This window comes from Zootoca vivipara, chromosome 7 (genome assembly GCF_963506605.1).
Source record: "Zootoca vivipara chromosome 7, rZooViv1.1, whole genome shotgun sequence".
Classification (NCBI taxonomy): Eukaryota; Metazoa; Chordata; class Lepidosauria; order Squamata; family Lacertidae; genus Zootoca; species Zootoca vivipara.
In genome coordinates this window covers 94,535,991-94,557,198 of record NC_083282.1, presented here as the reverse complement: position 1 = coordinate 94,557,198, position 21,208 = coordinate 94,535,991, and the positions used below count along the sequence as shown (strand labels likewise).

Genomic DNA, 21,208 nt, shown 5'->3' with positions numbered 1-21,208 from the left:
CTGTCAACGAAAGGGAGGCAGAATCAGTCCTGGCGATTCGGTACAGGAGGCATGATATGCGCAAGTTTGGAAGAGAACTTTTTTTTATGCGGTGGGTGGGGGTCTTTCCTCGAAATCCCACCATTTGTTTGGAAGGAAGGCTAGGAGACCCCTCCCAAGGGAAACCGCTCTCCAGTTTGGCACAGCAGAGCAGGAGATGTATGGGAGGAAGAGAGGCTGCGTGGCTGTTGGAGGGGGGGGAGAGCCCCCAGTTAAGCATACGGAAGAGTCAGAAACTTCACATCTGGGCTGGATGTGTGCACAAAACCGAATATATGGGGGGGCACGCACACTGCATATACACAGGCACAGAGATTATTTCTAACTTCTGGAGTTTCACTGTAGGGCGTCCTTCCGTCCTCTCTGCCCCAGTTGTGGCCACAAACTTGGTCCACATTGCAGGGGGTTGGACTAGACGACCCTTTGGGTCCTCTCCCACTCTGCAATTCCAGGATGTTGTGATAAATAGTTGCTGTCCATAGGGAGTCAGCAGGGTGGAGATGGTGGGCCTTACCTGTGGAAAGTGGGAAGCACCTGCTTCCAAAGCAGTCCCTGAAGGAGTATCTACACAGGGCTGGGGATGTCACCCTTACCTGGAATCCCAGTAGAGCCCCCGTCCCCCATCTCCAAGGGTGCTCCTGCCCAGATTAGCTCTTTCCTGCTCTTAGCCCTGTTTTCCGACACCCAAGAACTCAGGTGGAGTTAGAGCATCCCCTTGTAAAGCAGCCTGAGGTACCCTGGCTGCTCAGGATGCTTTAAAAAAACCTGGGTGCCCTCCTGGGTGTTTTGGTCCCAGAGAAACTGCCAAGGGGGCACCCTGAACTTTCTTCAGCAGGGCAGGAGCCTGTCTTAGCTGACTGCAAGCAGTGTGGTGGCAGGAGAAGGCATAGAGGGTCTCCAGACAATAGCCTTGAACAGGCAACACCACAATGGCCTTCCTTAAAACTCTCAGATAGCAGAGGAGGAGGAGGAGGCAGGAATATCCTGTGTTGTGGCCAGCTTGTGAGCTTCCTTGAAGGCCCTGTTTAGGAAAGTTTTTTTATGTGTGACATTTCAATGTATTTTTAATCTTTGTTGGAAGCCATCCAGAGTGGCTGGGAAAACCTAGCCACAAGGACGGGGTACAAATAAATTATTATTATTATTATTATTATTATTATTAAGCTGGTTGCTATTGGATGGGAGGCTCTGGATTACAGGGATCCTTGGTCAGATCCTTCCACCCACCCTGGTGCAGTGCCAGCTGGGGCTGGGGCTGGAGATTTCAGAACGGCACAACTCCCTTCCTTCACAGGCTTGCTAAAGTCCAAAGACCTCCTAGAAAGCATGTAGGACTTTTTGGAGCTGGGGTTAAGGTTAGGATGAGCTTGGGCACAAATGCAGGAGAGAAGCTGGGGGAGAAGGAAGAGGCTGGCGTCCTCTTTGAGAACAGCAAATGAGCTGAGTGCCTTAAGATAAATAAACCAGGTACCAGAACAAGCTGAACAAGCAAGGGGAACCCTATATAGAAAGGAAACCCCCCACCCATGGATGTGGTGGCAACCAGATACACCCCTGGAGGAGAGGAAGCAGTTTGAGCTGGCAGTGTTTGGGGAAGCGTTTCCATCACCTTGCTTCTTTCCCCTTGCCTTCCATAACGCTTCTTCACTCCTCCCCCTCCATTTGCCCAGGGAACCAGTTTCTGGCAAGGGGAAGAGGTGCAAGCTGTGTTAGCAACTGATGGGGCTGGGGGAGTTAGTCAACTTACCCTTCTGGGGACAGAGCTGGCTGCTCTCACTGACCTCTGGTGCAGAAATGTCCTGGAAGTTTAATATCACCCTGTTGCAAGGCAGGGACTGGACCGGATTGCATTGTATATCTGGCTGTGCAGTGGTGTGAGGCTTGGGCAGAGGGGAAGGAGGGGAAGGATTTCAATGTTGCGCCCATTAGGGAGCAGGACCCAGGCAGCTTCCTGGGTGCAGCAATTCCTCCTCGGCTTGACCAGCATGCTCTATGAACCAGTCTGCCTTTCCTGAGTCCAGAAGAGTCAGAGACCCATTTGTTAGGGCTTGCCGTGTTTTGTTTCTTGTAAAGCGGGGAAGCAGCGAGAGCCCCAGTATTGCAGAGCCTGCGACCAAGAGTAGTTCTGCAGCAACTCACTTAATCACAACCAAAAGCCTTTATTAACGAGGGTGAGGAGCAGTGAGTAAGTGGGTCGTGTATAATAAGCCACTCGCGATCAGTAGGTGAATACCAATTTGAGGAAAGTGCAGCTTGCAAGGAACTGGTATCAATGGCTGTTTAGCAGATTGGAGATTGGCCATTTCATTACTTGCTGGAACAGCTTCCTCCTGGCACAGCGAGATGGGGAGGCGGAGGAGGCGGAGGCCACAATAACTCCCTGGAAAGCAAGGAGCATGAACCACAGAGCTGGTGGTGACGTATTGAAAAGAAGACAGGGGCAGAAAGGAGACTGGCTATTCCCCACCACTGACACCTCCTTCTGGTTGTAATCGTGACACCTTCTCTGAACTGGACTCAAGCAAAAGCCTGGCGGAACCAAAGGGGGGTGGGTTTGCTCAGGCAGCTCCCCCATCATGAGGGATTGCTCAGGCAGTCACAGGCAAACCTGTGAAGAGAGTCTCACAGGAGGAGGTAAAAAAAAACACAACCAAACAAACCCTTGAATGTGTATGTTGGTGGAGATTGCATGAACCTATTCCAGGCACCACACAAGTCCAGCAGATAGAGGACACCGTGTGGAAACGGAGGAAGACTGAAGCCCAACAGGCATGGTGGGATCAGGAAGGGTGTGAGTTTAGGGCTACAAACATGCTAACCCTTTTGTAGCACACACAAAAACATGTGTTTTCTCCATCCGGAATCATTCGTGCACATCTTCCCTGCTAGCTTTTGACCCTTGAGATATATGTTTTTAAAGGTAAAGGTAAAGGGACCCTTGACCATTAGGTCCAGTCGTGACCGACTCTGGGGTTGCGGCGCTCATCTCGCGTTATTGGCCAAGGGAGCCAGCGTACAGCTTCCAGGTCATGTGGCCAGCATAACAAAGCCACTTCTGGCGAACCAGAGTAGCACACGGAAACACCGTTTACCTTCCCGCTTAGAGCGGTACCTATTTATCTACTTGCACTTTGACGTGCTTTCAAACTGCTAGGTTGGGAGGAGCTGGGACCGAGCAACGGGAGCTCACCCCATCGCTGTTTAGCCCACAGCGCCACATTGTACGATTTTAAGCTGTTTCAAATGGCTTTTAATATTGTATTTTAATGCTGCAAACCACCCTGGGACCTTTGGGTGAAGGACAGGTGATGAATGACAAACATAATCATGGATCCTGCCATCCACAAGGGTGTGTGGGGGTTCCCTGATACACATTTGAAAAGCCTCCCCTTGACTAGGCTCTCTGTGCCTTTTCCTTTCTGCACGTGCTCCAGGTTTATGAAGAAGGAAGTGGAGATTATGATCTTCCTATATGACCACCCACAGCGTCATTGGGGAGGTGTGGATATGCCCCCTTCCCTGCATTTCTTGGACCACCTACATGTGTTTTCAAATGGATGCAGTACAGGGTAATGCAGAATCAGTCTGCAGTGAGCTTTTGTTTTCAGAACGAAACCAGCTTCTCAAGAAGCACCTTTCGAGGGCAAGAAAAATGCAATAGATTTAGGTTCGGGGGGGGGGGGGGAGAGTGCTCCGTCTCAATTGATTCTGGAATAAAATGCTGGTTGCACATAGCCTGGGAAGGGTTGAAACAGAAGAAGCCATACCGGTAGTTCAGTGGCAGAGCATCTCCTTTGCACACAGAAGGCGCCAGGGTCAATCCTTGCTGCCCTCTCTAGGAAGGGCTGGGAGAAAACTCTGCTTCCAGAGAGCTGCTCTCAGCCAGTGTAGACAGGACTGGGCTAGATGGACTTACTCAGACCATGTTATACTGGTTCTCTCACTCAGTATAAAGCAGCTCCCTATGTTCTGAGCCAAAGAGCAGCAGGGAGCAAAGAGCGGAAGCCCAGTGGGAGCTGCTGACCAACCTCATGGCAGCTGCTGTAACAGAAAGCAGGAAGAAACTGGGTGAGCCAGACCCAAATGAAGTCTTGTGGGCAGGGAGGGCCTGATTCCTGACATGCACCAGCAGGTGGCTCAGTTACTATTCCAGTAATAGAACCATAGAATTGTAGAGTTGGGAAGGATTCCCAAGGGTCATCCAGTCCAACCCCCAGCAATGCAGGAATCACAGCTAAAGAATCCCTGACAGGTGGTCATCCAACCTCTGCTTAAAAACCTCCAAGGAAGGAGAGTCCACAGCCTCCCAAAGGATTCTGTTCCATTGTCAAACAGCTCTTGCTGTCAGAAAGTTTTCCTTGATATTTAGTCAGAATCTCCTTTCTTATAAGTTGAAGTGATTGGTTCGAGAGCAGGAGAAAAAACAAGCTTGTTCTCTCTTCCATGTGACAACCATTGAGATATTTAAAGATGGCTATCGTAGTAGTAGTAGTAGTAGTAGTAGTAGTAGTAGTAGTAGTAGTAGTTACCTGGTCCATCTGACAGGGTTGCCCCAAACACAACAATAGCACTATAAGGCTGCAAAAGAGAGGCCAGGGTGCTCCCAGAAGGAAAACCATAAAGCTGAAACTCTTTAAGCCCGGGATGGCAGAGTCTGTGGCTCTCCTAATATCATAGGACTCCAACTCGCATCAGCCCCAGTCGGTGTGGCTGATCATTGGGGGTGATGGGAGCTGTAGTCAAGCTGTTCCTCACCCCTGCCTGAAGCCCACAACCTCTTGCAGGAGGGACTTCCCTTGCCAGTGGGGACCAGGCACCCTCCTCCCTACACCTCCAGGACTAGCTGCTTGATATTTCACTGCTTTGCAGCTCCACTGCTGCAAATGGCCAGAGGGTGTATTGCATCTCTCAGGCTCAAGTTCCCTGTGGATTTATGCAAATGCTTTGAGGAAATTGTTGCAGGGTTCAAGCTGAGCTGAGCTGCCCCAAACAGCTTGGGAGGCCCACTCTGAAAGCGGCGCATCTGCTTTCTGAAAACTCCCCAGGAACTCGTTTCCAAAATGCTGTTGGGTGCAGGTCCAGCTTGGGTTAGGTCCTGTGGGAAAGCGTTAGGGCAGGCACCTCTTTTTTGCCCAGGAGATTGAGGAAGGGGCTTTGCTCTGGGTTAGTTGGGCTGCAGGTCTCAGTAGCTTTGTGGATCACAGAAGCTGGTCGCCCAACACCATGCAAGGGACTGTATTGCAAAGATCACTTCTCTGCTTTCATCGGAATTCTTGACTTGCTCAGTCTACACACCAAGGTGTCATTAGAAGGGAATAAAACATGGTGATTTAACTTGACAAAGTTATTGGGGCCAGGTGGAGATTGGCATAGCACTGACCTTGTCCTTCTTGGGAGTAGGATTAAGCCACCCAAATATCTCTCGCAGAAGACACCACCCCAGCTCCTCTGATGCCAGCCTGAGGCTTCAGTTCCAGCCCATTTCCCTGCCAGGGTTTTTCCTGTGCAGGTAAAGGACACCTTGTGCTGAAACTCCAGCCTTTGACCTTCCATCCTTCACTGGTTCTTCTCTCTTCCCGCTGACCCACGATCTCTGCAAACTACCCAACAGACCCTCCTTGCGCCGGGGTCTCGGGGCCTCCTTTCTGCCCACCATAATTTCCCAATTTTGCAGTGAGCATGTAGCCAGTTAGAATCCCTTCTTTCTTTAATTGGTCAACAGGGGTGGATGGAGTCCCCTCCTCCCTCCCTCCCTTTCCCTCCTTGAGCTTCCTGTAAATGTAGGCTGTGTGCTCTGCCAACCAGGCAGGCAGCAAAACAAAGCCTCCAGCTTGGCGTCTCTTTCTCTGTGTCCAGCAGCTTGCCAGGCTCCAGGGCACCCCAGGAGGCAGCTTTTACTGCAGTGCACATCCCTGCTCCCTTCCTCTTCCTCCTCCTCCTCCTCCTCTACCTCCCTGCCTCTCAGCTTTCCCCTTCAATTATTCATGCCTCCATTGCAGGCAGTCTGCGAATGCCAGGCGGTGCCACGCCTGTTTGCCCTCCTTCCCTGCCAGCAAGAGACTTTATGCTGCCCGAGCCTGACAGTGGATGGGCATGCTTTGCTAGGCAGCTACAGAAGGAGAGTAGCACCAGGTGTGTGACCGTCCTCTCCCACTGCATTTGCAATCTCCATCAATGAACCACTTAGCGTAGTGGCCAGCCAATTAAGAGCCCCTCGCTGGACCCCTGTCCTCACTTGGCTGCTCTCCCCTTTGTCTCAGCCTCTGATGATTACACTCTCCATTATCTCCATGCAAACCCTTTGCATTCAGCTGGATTTCCTCAAGCTTCCAGTGGCGAATTCTCCGCCCACCTGTGTTTTTCCTGCTGCTGTGAGGCAGGCCTTCATCTAGTGAAATTGCTTCTGACACCACTCCCCACCCCCACCCCATAAAATGTCCCTGGACCCCATCTCCCAGGCTCTGAGAGGCTTGTTTGCAATGGCCGAGATGGTGGGGAGTGGGATTTAATTCCTAGTTGTGAATTCTCAAAACATGTGCGACAGCAAAGCCAAGAGCTAAAGCCAACCCTTTTCCTTGCTCAGCAGAGATGAGCTCTGTGTGACACCATAGAATGTGGCTTCCTCAGTTCCTATGATACTGAGTTAGGTTATATGTCCAGCGTTGTCTACTCTGACTGGAAGTGGTACCCTAAGGTTGCAGATACCAGACAGGGAATGATCCTGGACTCTTTCCCATGCAAATAAGGTTTCTGCCACTGAGACACTTGAAGAAGACACAGAAAGACTGGGGGGGGGGTGGAGGAGGAGAGCAGCAGCTGAAAGGGGGTAGCAGTCAGCATTTTGCAACCAGCTCTCCATCTTCCAGCTGTTTAAGATTTAGGTCATTGGTCTGCAGCTGGTAGCTTGTGGATCAAATCGACCCCATGTTGTACTGGCTGACAGACAACCCCTCAGTGCCCTTCTCTTGGCTAAACCCCAGAAAGGAAAACTGCCCCAACCAGAACTTGCAATGTGGATTTTAGCTCGGGATGCTTGGAGTCAGGCAAGGCAGGCGGGTGGGTTGCGTGATGGCTTCTTGCCTATGACCGTCCCTCTCAAGTGGCCCACTGAGGAGGCTAGTGGCCAGCCACCAGTTTCAGGCATACCCAAGGTAACAATCAGACACCCACAACAAGGCAGTTGGAAGGATCCTGGGCTTGTAAAGAGCCTGTTTTCTGGGTCTTTTGCATGGCACCCTTTTCAGCCTTTCCTAGGTCTACACTTACCTGCTGCAACATCAGTAGAGCAACGGATGATGACGTCCCTGGGATCTTTTCACCATATCTGGCAGGAAGTGTGTTTGTGTCCCGTGCAAGCAAATCAGCAGCTGCCCTTGAGACGCTGGGTCTCCATCCACCATCGCCTCTTGTTTAACCCTTGGTGGCAAGGAGTGGGGTGTTTTCAAGACCTACCATGCTTTACGCATCTTTTAGCCCCTCACCTGCCCCAATACTTAGTCTGATAAAACAGATGTCTTCTTTTGAGGCCTCTCACACAGTCTGTGCACTGCAGTGGGTGTCCTAATGAATAGAAATCAGGACAGAGAAAGGAAATGCCTGTTGCTGGAAGCCGCAGGAGGGGAGAGGGGTCTTGTGATCGAATCCTGTTTGCGGGTTTCCAAAAGGCACTTGGTTGGCCACTGTGAGAACAGGATGCTGGACTAGAGGGGCCACTGGCCTGATCCAGTAGGGTCTTCTCATGTTCTTGTGTAAGTCAATGGTGACTGACTACTCATGCTTAAGCCACCTGGATTAAAGATGTGGTGGTTTTGTGAATGATCTAGGGAAGTAATAGTACCACTGTATTCTGCTCTGGTCAGACCTCACCTGGAGTACTGTGTCCAGTTCTGGGCACCACAGTTCAAGAAGGATATTGACAAGCTGGAACGTGTCCAAAAGAGGGCAACCAAAATGGTCAAAGGCCTGGAAACGATGCCTTATGAGGAACGGCTTAGGGAGCTGGGTATGTTTAGCCTGGAGAAGAGAAGGTTAAGGGGTGATATGATAGCCATGTTCAAATATACGAAAGGATGTCATATGGAGGAGGGAGAAAGGTTGTTTTCTGCTGCTCCAGAGAAGCGGACACGGAGCAATGGATTCAAACTTCAAGAAAGAAGATTCCACCTAAACATTAGGAAGAACTTCCTGACAGTAAGAGCTGTTCGGCAGTGGAATTTGCTGCCAAGGAGTGTGGTGGAGTCTCCTTCTTTGGAGGTCTTTAAGCAGAGGCTTGACAGCCATATGTCAAGAATGCTTTGATGGTGTTTCCTGCTTAGCAGGGGGTTGGACTGGATGGCCCTTGTGGTCTCTTCCAACTCTATGATTCTATGAACAGGCCAGTGTGCGAAGTAGCTTAGCGTGTTGAGTTGGCTGCCTTGAAATCCTCTTGTGCTGTGGTCCTCGGTCTCTGCCTGGGATGTGCTGAAGCAGCAACAAGCAGGCAGGCAATCTGGTGGAGGCTAGCAAGGTCTTGGCCTTCTGACTGGCGCTGGGCTCAGGAGTGACATCCAGAAGGTGGGCAGGATACTCAGCACACCTGCTACCCTACTCATTACCTCCGTCAACAAAACCTGATTAAAATCTTGCTCCTGTAACAATATGCTTGCTTTGTTTATTTCACACAATTAAGGAACCACTTGAGGGTAAAAAAAAACACCCAACAACAACCCTCAAAGCAGTTTTACAAAAATGGCAAAACAATCAAATCATCCGTAAGAAAAATTAATATCAATAATTTTAAACTTTCTAATAGTTGAAATAACAACAGACTACGGACAGATTAAAACTTGCATCAGCTTTCAAAACATCTGGGTAGGCTCATCTAAATAAATGTGTTTTTAGCAAGAACCCAGGAGGGTTCAGCAAAGGCTGGTGTCGATGGGCAGGGAGTTCCAAAGTGCAGGTGGCCCACTAAGAGATTGAGTCCTTGCAAATGTGGAATGGCTATTATGTGATGCCTCTAACAGGGCCGCTGATCAAAGCAGTCCAGTGTTCGTATATGGTTCTTGTTACCCCTCTGGCTCCTTTGAACTAGCTCTTTCCAGTGTTCTCCTTTTTAAGATTCATTCCAGGACTATTCCCCTCTCTGCAGGCTGTGGTTTTATGGATGTTCAGAAGGGCTGCTGTCTTACGATTTTTAAAGCCACTTCTATGTGTAGCTCCGAGTTCATGGGTGTGTGGCACACAAGCCACTTTATAAATGGTGCTCTGTGCGTCATTGAACGAGGGACCCTTCCTGCTTCTGGATGTTTTCACAGGCAGATCTCTTTGTCTTGCTCACAACGCTTCTCAAACGAAATGTGTCTGCTTGGTTTCCAGGCTTGAAAACCGAGGTGTACATTCAATTTGTGCTTGGAAGGAATGGGGGCAACAGACTTCTTTTCTGCAGCACTTTTTAGTCATCTTCTTGCTAGATACTAGGTCTCTTGGCATCTGTGCAGAACATGCTGTGTGTGTGTGAAAGAGAGAGGGGATTCTAAAATCCAGTTTTTCAAAGAAACATCTGGATTGCCAACACTTACCTTTGTAGGCATCTCTTAGGTTGTGCGGAGAGAGATAAAGGGAGAAGTTTAGATGATGCAACTTCTCTGCTTACTGTGACAGAAGCCACATCTGCCCAGTCACTCTTTACTGCTTCAAAAGGAGGCTGAACCCCCTCCCTTTCAGCTAGTTCTTAGGAGCTCTGGTCCTATTTTTGATAGAAAGCAAACAATGGAAGCTTTTAAGATTCAACTGCAGTGAAGCCACCCTCACCCACATTCAATTGATTCCATTCTTCCCCACATTTATTTATGCCTGTTGGGTGCTGTTGTGCTCAAATTCTGCTTGTGGGCTTCCTACAAGCACCTGGTTGGCCACTGTGAGAACTGGATGCTGGGCAGGTGAGCCTCTGGCCTGATCCAGCAGAGTAATGCATGCCCTGGGTATCTCCCGCTTGGACTACTGCAATGCGCTCTACGTGGGGCTACCTTTGAAGGTGACCTGGAAACTACAATTAATCCAGAATACGGCAGCTAGACTGGTGACTGGGAGTGGCCGCTGAGACCACATAACACCCGTCCTGAAAGACCTACATTGGCTCCCGGTAAGTTTCCGAGCACAATTCAAAGTGTTGGTGCTGACCTTTAAAGCCCTAAACGGCCTCAGTCCTATATACCTAGAAGTGTCTCCACCCCCATTGTTCAGCCCAGACACTCAAGCTCAGCTCCCAGGGTCTTTTGCTGGTTCCCTCACTGTGAGAAGTGAGGTTACAGGGAACCAGGCAGAGGGCCTTCTCGGTAGTGGCGCCCACCCTGTGGAACACCCTCCCATCAGATGTCAAGGAAATAAACAACTATCTGACTTTTAGAAGACATCAGAAGGCAGCCCTGTACAGTATCTGGAAAATTTTAATGTCTGATGTTTTACTATTTTTAATGTGCTGCAAGTTGCTCCAGTCCAGAGTGGCTGGTGAAACCCAGCCATATGGGCAGAGTATAATATGCTCTTCGGATGTTCTTAAGGGATTATTTTCTATAGAATCCCAGTCAAATGTGGTTCATGTAGACCACAGACTTGAAATGAGTCAGCAGTGTGATGCAGCAGCTAAAAAAGCCAATGCAATTCTGGGCTGCATCAATAGGAGTATAGCATCTAGAGATCTAGGGAAGTAATAGTACCACTGTATTCTGCTCTGGTCAGACCTCACCTGGAATACTGTGTCCAGTTCTGGGCACCACAGTTCAAGAAGGATACTGACAAGCTGGAATGTGTCCAGAGGAGGGCAACCAAAATGGTCAAAGGCCTGGAAACGATGCCTTATGAGGAACGGCTTAGGGAGCTGGGTATGTTTAGCCTGGAGAAGAGAAGGTTAAGGGGTGATATGATAGCCATGTTCAAATAGATAAAAGGATGTCATATAGAGGAGGGAGAAAGGTTGTTTTCTGCTGCTCCAGAGAAGCGGACACGGAGCAATGGATTCAAACTGCAAGAAAGAAGATTCCACCTAAACATTAGGAAGAACTTCCTGACAGTAAGAGCTGTTCGGCAGTGGAATTTGCTGCCAAGGAGTGTGGTGGAGTCTCCTTCTTTGGAGGTCTTTAAGCAGAGGCTTAAGAGCCATATGTCAAGAATGCTTTGATGGTCTTTCCTGCTTGGCAGGGTTTTAGACTGGATGGCCCTTGTGGTCTCTTCCAACTCTATGATTCTATGTAGTGAACATGATATACCACTATGAAGCCCATCAGATCTGGCTATATAATACTGTCACAGGGCAAAAGAAGTCTCTCCCCTCCTTCTACACCAAACTGTTGGCCTTACTTTCCAAATGGGAGGGAGAGCTCCACATTGCTCTAGGCAACTGGGAGGATGTGCTCCACAGAGGGATTCCTTGCCTTCATCCAGCTCTCATCATTGGTCATTGGAATAAAATTGGAGTGTGCATCCTTGTTCTGCCCACTTAGTCAGCTGGTTTATACACGACCGGGGGGGGGGGGTTCTCAGCTTGGCAAGGGGGATCTGTTCACTTTCCCCTCTCCTGCCAACATTCAGCCCCATTTGAATGGATGGTTTTGCACCCTTTTCCGAAGGGATGTGAACAATTGCTGAAAGGCATGCTTGCATGTGGGGTTGCATTTTGCACCCAGCTTTGGTCAGTGCCCACCTTCGGTTCGTTCGGCAGCTCAAAGGAATTTCAATGTGGGTAACACTAGATTAAAAATGCAAAGTGTTTTGCTCAGAGCCCGCTAGAAACCAACAAAGTAGCAACAAACAGAAGGCGGCCTTTGCAAATGAGATTTGCTATCCCTTTGCAAACAGGCAAATGCTCCCGAGAGATGGGCCAGGGACTTGCATTGCGGGAAATTGAGTAATAAGTCTGGGAGTTCTGAGCTTGGCATCAGAATTGCTGGAGGAGCCTTGGGAGCATCTTTGCCACACAAGAAGTTCAGCTTACAGAATCATAGAATCACAGGATTCTAGGGTTGGATGTCATCTAGTCCAAACCCTACAATGCAGGAATCACAGCTAAAAAAAAAACCCTGCCGGGTAGCCATCCAACTTTTGTTTTAAAATCTCCAATGAAGTAGAGTCCACCATCTTCTGAGAGAGTCCATTCCATGGACGAACGGCCCATGCTGTCAGAAAGCCATTCCTAAAGTTTAGTGGAATCTCCTTTCTTTTCATCTGAATCCACTTGTTTGGGTCCTACCCTCTGGAGCACACGAGAACAAACTTGCCCCATCTTCCATGGGACAGCTCTTCAGAAGTTTGAATATGGCTGTCCTGTCACTTGCACTAGCAGAACCTCATTGCACGACAGATTGCTTCTTGATTCTCTTGGGCAACAAAGTTCCACCGGCGCCAAACCTTTCACCAGCAGAACATATACTACTAAGAGATTTAGCTCTGCATTGGAGGCAGCCCAAGACAAGGAAGCAGTAACTTGAGAATTAAAACTAGACATTCAGAATTCAGCTCAGATCGGACCTCTGAAATAACACATTCAGAGTCCTTAGGAAGCTAATTTGCATGGATTTCCAACCCAATCCATCCCAAATGCCCAGGATAGAGCACAATAATTAAAGACAGAACAAAACACTTCAATTCCATTCATAGTTTTTCACTGCACCATTTCACTAGGGAGCTTGGAGCAGGGAATGGGGTTTCCCTCCCATTTTAATCTGAAGGAAATACATCTTATGTTATCTGGGCAAAGGTTACTCCAGCAAGCTTCGTGGCTGAGCTTTCATTTTATCCCCATCCCCAGCACCGTTTCTGCCCTGGGCATAAAAATTATTCCAGATCCCCAAAGATGGAAAATATCTGCAGCTCTCCTGGCTTCAGCCACAATGTTTAATAGCAGTTTGGAAGAAATAGAGGCCAATAGCAGGCAAGTATCCAGAAATAAGGCAATTCACAGCTGTGAGGGAGCCAAGAGTGGTTTTCTATATGCCCACAAGAGTGGTTTTCTATATGCCTATATTTCTATATGCTAGTGTAGTGTAGTGGTTAGAGTTTTGGACTAAGTCCTGGGAGAGATCTGGGTTCAAATCCCTACTCAGCCATGAAGCTTGTTGGGTGACCTTGAGGGTCAGTCACTGTTCTTCAGCCTAACCTACCTCACAGGGTTGTTGTGGGGATAAAACAAGGCGTGGGCAACCGTGAATGCCATCCTGAGCTCCATGGAGGAAAATATGGCCTATGAATTTTAAAATAAAATAATAAAACCTGGTCCCACAGATGAAACAGGAAAACAGGATGCTGCCTTCTATGGAGCCAAGTCGTCACTGGTCCAGCTAGCTCAGCACCGTCTAAGAAACTGACTAGCAGTAACTACTAGGAATCTTTCCCAGTCCTTCTTAGAAATTCTGCCAGGGAATCAAACAGGGGAGGAACATTTTGCCTCCAAACAGATGCTCCAGCCCCTCCAGCAAAAATCTGAATTGGATATTTTGCCAATTTTAACCTCGCCCTCCCCCCCCCCCTGAAAAAAATCCATTTCAACTCTAGATAAGAGGAGTTTATTTCAGCGTTTGTCTCAGAAAAGGCAAGGGGTGGATATTCAGATAAGTGTTTCCCATCCTTGTTCTCTAATCCTTGCCAAGGTTGGTACTCATCCCATCACAGGTACCAACTCCCCAGCACCCACAAAATTCCCCATGAAGGGGCCGAGCACCCTCGAATTTTGTTGCCATGCCCATGCCCATTGCATGGCACCCACTGTCTTGGGTCCAAATTGGCACTCCTGCACCCCCTAGTTATATCTGACAAGGACGTGCCCTGTCTTTGAACTCCTTGGGCTATGAAGTGGGCTACATGAGACGGCCCTGGGAGTCCCTCCCAACGTCACAGCTCTATGGTTCTGTGAGAGCCTAACCTGCTTCAGGTTTCCTTCTCCCTCCCTCCTGCCCACCAACAGCTGGCTAAATCAGATCTGAAGAGCTTGGAACCCATCCAGCACAATGCATCACCCAGGAATCTAAGGCGGACCACCAAGCAGGGCTGGCCTACCCATGAGGCAAGGTGAGGAGGCCGCCTCAGGTGGCAGGATCCTCAGGGGCAGCAGCAGCTGCAGGACGCTCCGTGGAGGTCAGATCTGTCAGAACCGACTCCTTCTCTCCCTTCCTCAATTTCCTTTCATCCCCACTTCAGCCATCGGGTAAAGTTGCATTGATTCTCTCCTTCGTTCCTGACGTAGATCTTCACTCACCCCTTCGTCCCTGGCAGGCGAGGGTGTCATTTTGTGGTTCGTCTCAGGTGCCAAGGTGTCTTGGACCAGCCCTGCCGCCAGGGGATCAATAAATCTGGCTTTGCTACCAGATGGTGGGGTCTGCTTCTAATGGAGGAGAGGGCTATCGATGGCTGTGGTGGACTTGGGGCTTTCAGATTTTAGCAGCACTGTGTGCAATGGCAAAATTTGGGCCCCCTGGCCTCTCGCCTGCCATTCTGCACCTTGTTGCAGAGTCCCCAGTGCAGGTGAACTGGTTGCCCTCTGCTAAATCCCCCTCTTGCTGTTGTCAGCAAGTATGTGGGGAAAATCAATCAATCAATCAATCAATCCACCTCTGTTCAATGGCTACTAGCCATGATGGCTTTTTTCTGCCTCCAGGGTTGCAGGCAGCAATACCAGGTGCTGGAAAGCGCAGGAGGGGAGAGGGCTGCTCTTCTCCTTGACTCCTGTTTGCTGGTTTCCCACAGGCTTCTTTTCTGTTCTTACGCTTGGCGGTTCTGAAGTCCTGCTAGCCAGAGTGAAATCCAATCACCCAGATGGCCGCTGGTCCAGATCGCATAACAGAGGGCATTGGAGAACCTTCCTCTCCATGGAGAGCCGTCCTCCAAACTGCCCTTCTGCCTGGCTTCATAGACTCTTGGCAGAACCCAGCTGAAGGAGAGGTTCCTTCATGCCCAGCATCGCCTCCACCTGACAGCTCTAAACCAGAGAGCGCCTCTCCCTTCCACGCACCCACCACCACCTGTCCCCCTCCCCTCTGCCGGTCTGGTGCTGGAGGAGAATTAGAAATGGCTGCAGGTTTCAAGGTTAATTCAAGCGCCTTGGCGAGGAGCACTCCAGTCCTGATGGCAATCTCCGGGCTGGCTGGGCTTTCTCTCTTTTTTCTTTTTCGCCTCTAATTTACAGTGCAAATTTGAGATAATTCTGCCACTAATATGACAATAAATAGGGTCAGGGAAACTATTCTTCTCCGCCCGCTCGGAAAACAATCGCCCTCCCCTGGTGCCTGGCGGCACGTTCTCCGGCGCTTCCCTGCCAAGGCCGGCACTTTCATCTGTGGGAAAAGGGCAATTGCATAATTACTGGAAGGAATCGGCTCATCAGTTGATAGGGCCCTCTCCAGTTTTACAAAGCGAGAACAATAGAGGCCAGATGGCTTGCAGCAGCCTCTCCTGCCCTTCTGCCTGCCAGATACCAGCCGAGGGCAAGCAGCACTCTAGGAGAAAAGGGGCCGGATGGAAGAGAGAGAAGCAGCAGCCGCGCAGGCAAGGGAGAGGCTGGCCTGTCTTCTCAGTCACTTTGGCCTGTGATTGCTGGCCGATTTGTGCCTCTAGGCTCTTTGGTTTGGAAGGGGTTACTTCCCAAAGGCAGTGCTGAAAATGGTTAGTGTTTGCCCCTGCCCACTGTAGAAACTAGATATCCACCCAAGGCTTCAGAAGCACTGCTTCCCCCAGCTGTGGAGGTAGAACAAGCATGGCTTTCATAACTAGTAGCCAGTGATAGCCCTCAGAGGGTCACTCATCCAGTCCCATGCAATGTAGCAATCTCAGCAAAAGAATTTTCCAGCCAGGATTGGAAAGTGGGTTCTGCGGCTCCACAATTAAGAAGGAGCCTCCCTCCTCTAAGCTTTGGTGACTGCTAGCAGGGCTGGCTCTAGGGGTAGGCTGGGTGGCACCAGGGCGCCAGGCTGGAAGGGGGGCCGGAGCGATCTCCGCACCACGGCGCCCGGGCGCCCGACATGCTTGAGCCCTGACTGCTGGTGTTTATATGACTGCATTGGAGTCGTCTCTTGGAAAGGGCCCCAGGAAGTGGAGTGTGCAATTCTGCGCTCCCTTCTCATTCCCACAACCATTGTTCTTATATACGGAATCTTCTCCAGGCTTCATTCATGCAATTCACCCAACACACAATTCCGCTATATTCCAGCTGCAGAATTAATTTTAGCAATTCTCCTAGTCGAGGGGGAATTCAGGAGGGGGGATGTAGGTCACAGGGAGCCGGAAGGACCCAGAAAGCACAGGGAGGGGGACAAGAGCTCAGTGGCAAAGTAGCTGTTTGGCCTGCAGAAGGTCCCAGGTCCAATCTATCAAGGGGGCAGGGCAGGATTTAGGTTCGATGAGGCCCTAAGCTACTGAAGTACATTGGCTCCCAGTACGTTTCCGAGCCAATTCAAAGTGTTGGTGCTGACCTTTAAAGCCCTAAATGGCCTCGGTCCAGTATACCTGAAGGAGCATCTCCACCTCCATCATTCTGCCCAGACACTGAGGTCCAGCACCAAGGGCCTTCTGGCGGTTCCCTCGTTGCGAGAAGCCAAGTTGCAGGGAACTAGGCAGAGGGCCTTATCGGTGGTGGCGCCTGCCCTGTGGAACGCCCTCCCAACAGATGTCAAAAAGGAAAACAACTACCAGACTTTTAGAAGACATCTGAAGGCAGCCCTGTTCAGGGAGGCTTGTAATGTTTAATAGATTACTGTGTTTTATTCTTCTGTTGGAAGCCGCCCAGAGTGGCTGGGGAAACCCAGCCAGATGGGCAGGGTATAAATAATATATTATTGTTGTTGTTGTTGTTGTTGTTGTTGTTGTTGTTGTTGTTGTTGTTGTAATGGGACCCTTTATATGTCCAGTTGTCCTTTGTCAATAACAATTTTTCACTTTTTTGTGTTGAATATATGCTATATGGACCTAAAGCCATTTGCACATGTTGCCATGCAAGCAGTCCATGCAGAATGTAGGCACCCTGTATATAGAAAGGAGCAAAGCAGTTATATTTTAGGGAGTAGGCTAGCAGGCAGGGCCCATGACTTACATCATAGGAGCCTGCACAACACAAAGCATGGTTGCTGTATGTAGGTTTTATTTTATTTGCTTTTTATCTTATATTTTGGAAATGTACATCCAGGTTTTTTTCTTTATTTTTTTTGGGGGGGGGGCCAAGAGAGTGGGGCCCTAAGCAAGAGCTTGCATAACTTACACATAAATTTGGCACTCTGAGGGGGCCGTTGGTGCCTACCAGCCACGGTGGCTCAGCTCTGCCTCCACGGCCAGAGCCACCAATGCTTCCAGTTGCTGGAAAATGCAGGAGGGGAGAGGGCGGCTCTTGTGCTCAGGTCCTGCTTGCAAGATTCCCAAAGGCTCCTGGCTGGCCACTGTGAGAACAGGACGCTCGACTAGAGGGGGCCCCCTTGGCCTGATCCAGCAGCTTCTTCTTATGTTCTTATGCCGCCAGTCAGAGTACTCAAGGCTGGGCCAGGTGGACAAAGAAGCTGAGCTGGGAGATGGCAGCTTCATTTGTTTCTATGACTGATGGGAGGGGTTCCCCTTTTCTTAGTCGAATTTGGCTCAGCCTGGACAGAACAGATGCCTGCCTGCTTGCCTGCCTTGCTTGCTTGCTTGCTTGCTTGCTTGCTTGCTTCCAGGCACCCTGCTCCCTCCGAAACCAAGATGGGCCAATCCACTGGGGGGGGGAGTTTGCAAGAGGCTGAGCTCCAGCTGAAAAGCTGCTTGGCCATTTTCTTGTTGTTAGGCCAGGCATGCAGGGAGGAAGGGAGGAAGCCCTTCATCACCGGAGAGGAGCTGAGCCGGCAATTAGGTCTCTCTGAGCACCCAGGCTCACCGAGCCATAATAAACCATGAATGATGACAAGGGGCTTTGTGGAAGGCAGAGAATAAGCGGCACTCCATCACTGCCCCACACATAATAACAGTCATCAAAAGAGCCAAAAACATTAGCAGCAATATTGATAGCAGAGCTGGAGCAACACCCGCTGCATGTCAGCTCCCCAAAGCCCAGCGCTCTCCACTGCCTCCCACTTCGGGCCTTCAGAGTTCTGCAGCTGACTGACTCCCTTCTGCTGGGTGACGGAACCACAGAATTGTAGGGTTGGAAGGGAGGAGCCGTTCGACATAGGAAGGTGGTGGACTCTCCTTCATTGGAGAGGCCGGATGGCCATCTGCCAGGGATTCTTGAACTGTTGTTCCTGCATTGCAGTGGGTTGGACTAGATGATCCTTGGGGGTCCCTTCCAACTCCCAATTCCATGATTCTACAAACAGCATGCCAGTTTGCCTTTCTGCCTGTCACCTTTCGGAGTTGGTGTCTGGCAGCTCCACAGCAACATCCTTGAAAGGCTTGGCTGGCGGCTGCTCAAGACCTTCCAGTCCCCTTTATCTGATACAGCCTTGATTGAGATCTGCCCTTCATTTCCTCCTACGGTGTCATTCTTGCATCTGCTCAGTTCAGCCCTTCCCCACAGCAGCCTTTGCTTTCCGCAGCTCTCCAGGGGAATTTTAATCCTCTAAACTCTGCTGTTCTCCTTTCTCTCCTTCCTCATCTCTCCCCCTCCCACTGCCACCTCTTGTCCCTCAATAAAACAGCAACTTTGCCACACCCAGAGATTTTGCTAGAGAGCTCTCTGCATGCACTGGGGCCAGTGGGCCAAAGAACTTATTTCTATCCCCTCAAACAACAAGTGGCTCACTTTCCCATTCCAAGACCCCAGAAGCTGTCTGGGGATCTGTCAGAAATACCCAGCCATTCCTTGAACCCCAAAGCAGCATCACTTGTGAAATAAAGACCACCTCATGCCAACATTTTGCAAAGCAAAGACCTCTTAGAAACCCAGTCGATGTAGAAGAAAACTGCAGTGTCTATTTAGGGAGTGTCTTGGGGGGGGGTAAGGTAGAAATGGTAACCAAGGGTGACCCACTATCGCTGAAAAGGTCAGTCCACCTTGCGATGGCACGAACATAATCTCTGCTTCTGGCTTAACTGTCTTGCCCGTTGCCTGCTGTCCTTAGATTTTGGGACCTCTGCACTGCACCCTCTTCCCCTCATGAGCACTTGATGGCAAATGCCAGGAGGGGCTCTGACTGCCAGCACAGCTACCAGGCTGCTCTTTTTTTCTCTCTGGGGGCGACAGACGCCTTCCACACGCTCGCCTTTCTGCAGACAGATTGCCATTCCCACTTGCCCGAAACTGAGTGACGGAGAGGGCTTTTTTTCCTAGCAACATATCTGTGCATAATTTGCAATCTGCCTTCAGGCGGCACAAACACCGCTTCTTCTGTATTCAGACCACCCTTCCGACTGGCTGATCCCAACTTTGGAAGAGAATCCTGGTGCGGAGGATTTTGTTTGCAGGCCCCTCTCTAAAGATCTGCTCCCTAGATCTCTCAGGTCGTTTGCAACCAGGTGTTTGGGGTTAAGGATCTGCAGCAAAGCACTCGAGAGCCCAGTGCCTGCGGGAGGAGACCTATGGAGAGGGAGCCTCTGAAGGGAGTGTGTGCAGCTCTGGTTGCCTCACCTCAAAAAGGATACCGTAGAACAGGAAAAGGTTCAGAAACCACAATGATCAAGGGGTTGGACTGGCAACTCCCCAGTGAAGAAAGGGTGCAGGGTTTGGGACTGTAAGTTTAGAGAAAAAGTGATTGAGAGGTTTCAAGAATTCGCAGGAATCGAACGAAGCTGAATGTTGGGAGATTTAGGGTGTACACATAAAAGGAAGGACTTCTTCGCACAAGGTCAAACTTTTCTCGAGAGCCTCCTATTGAGGCATCTGGTTGTCCCACGTGAGAACAGGATGCTGGAACAGATGGGCCCCTGGGGATTGGCCTGACCCATGTCTTTTCCTTCTCATGTCTTTTCTTCGAGTTTCTCCATTCCCTTCAATGAAGGTCAAGCTACGAGCCCTACTGCTGCGAGCTCCCAGGGCATGTTAGACTAAAGCCTCCCCCATCTAGTGAAATGTGGGCAAAAGCTATTTGCCTCTGTCTGTGCACTGTTGTCCCCTGAAATGTGTGGGAATGTTAAGGAAGGCAGGAGAGGATATGTTGTTTTGATATAATCATTCTTCACTCACGCTAGAGAGTAGACAGCAGAGCACATTCCCTCTACAACTTATGGGAAACAAGTTGATGATTCGTTAGAATCCTTTAATTAAGCAATCCTGTCTGGCTTGTCCAATCTGGATTGTTCCTGGTAAGTTTCCCCTTTATTTCCCCCTTAAAATAATAATTAAAAGACGCCTGCTTCTTGGGAGAAAAGCAATGACAAACCTAGACAGCATCTTTAAAAGCAGAGACATCACCTTGCCGACAAAGGTCCGTATAGTTAAAGCTATGGTTTTCCCAGTAGTGATGTATGGAAGTGAGAGCTGGATCATAAAGAAGGCTGATCGCCGAAGAATTGATGCTTTTGAATTATGGTGCTGGAGGAGACTCTTGAGAGTCCCATGGACTGCAAGAAGATCAAACCTATCCATTCTGAAGGAAATCAGCCCTGAGTGCTCACTGGAAGGACAGATCGTGAAGCTGAGGCTCCAATACTTTGGCCACCTCATGAGAAGAGAAGACTCCCTGGAAAAGACCCTGATGTTGGGAAAGATTGAGGGCACAAGGAGAAGGGGACGACAGAGGACGAGATGGTTGGACAGTGTTCTCGAAGCTACGAACATGAGTTTGACCAAACTGCGGGAGGCAGTGCAAGACAGGAGTGCCTGGCGTGCTATGGTCCATGGGGTCACGAAGAGTTGGACACGACTAAACGACTAAACAACAAAATAATAATAATAAGAAGAAGAATACAACACAGTCTTCTTTAAAAGTAAGAACAAAGTTTTACTCACATTCAGTTCACAGCAGTAATCTGAAGGCAGGCTTTATCTTGTGGTTACAATGAAAAGAAGTCTGAGCTACTTCTCTGACTTTCTGCTTGTGGGCTCCATCCCATGCGAAGGTTGAGCCAGGAGAGGGAGAGGCGGCCAAGAGGGAGAGGGAGAGGCCAAGAGAGAGATGGCTGCATGGCCAGCCCTTTGATCTGGTCCGCTAGGGTCATGCCCATCTACCTGGTCAGACACAGGGGGAGGAAGCTCCAGACCAGGTGTGACAGGAAGTCCTCTTTGTCTGGAGCCACATTCCCCTGTGGT

The 21,208-nt window shown here is 49.8% G+C and overlaps 1 protein-coding gene across 1 annotated transcript in view; it reads left to right on the top strand.

The window, feature by feature from the left end:
• Positions 1–21,208, top strand: part of VSTM2L (V-set and transmembrane domain containing 2 like) — an 89,099-nt gene that overhangs the window by 767 nt on the left and 67,124 nt on the right. The window lies entirely within an intron of this gene.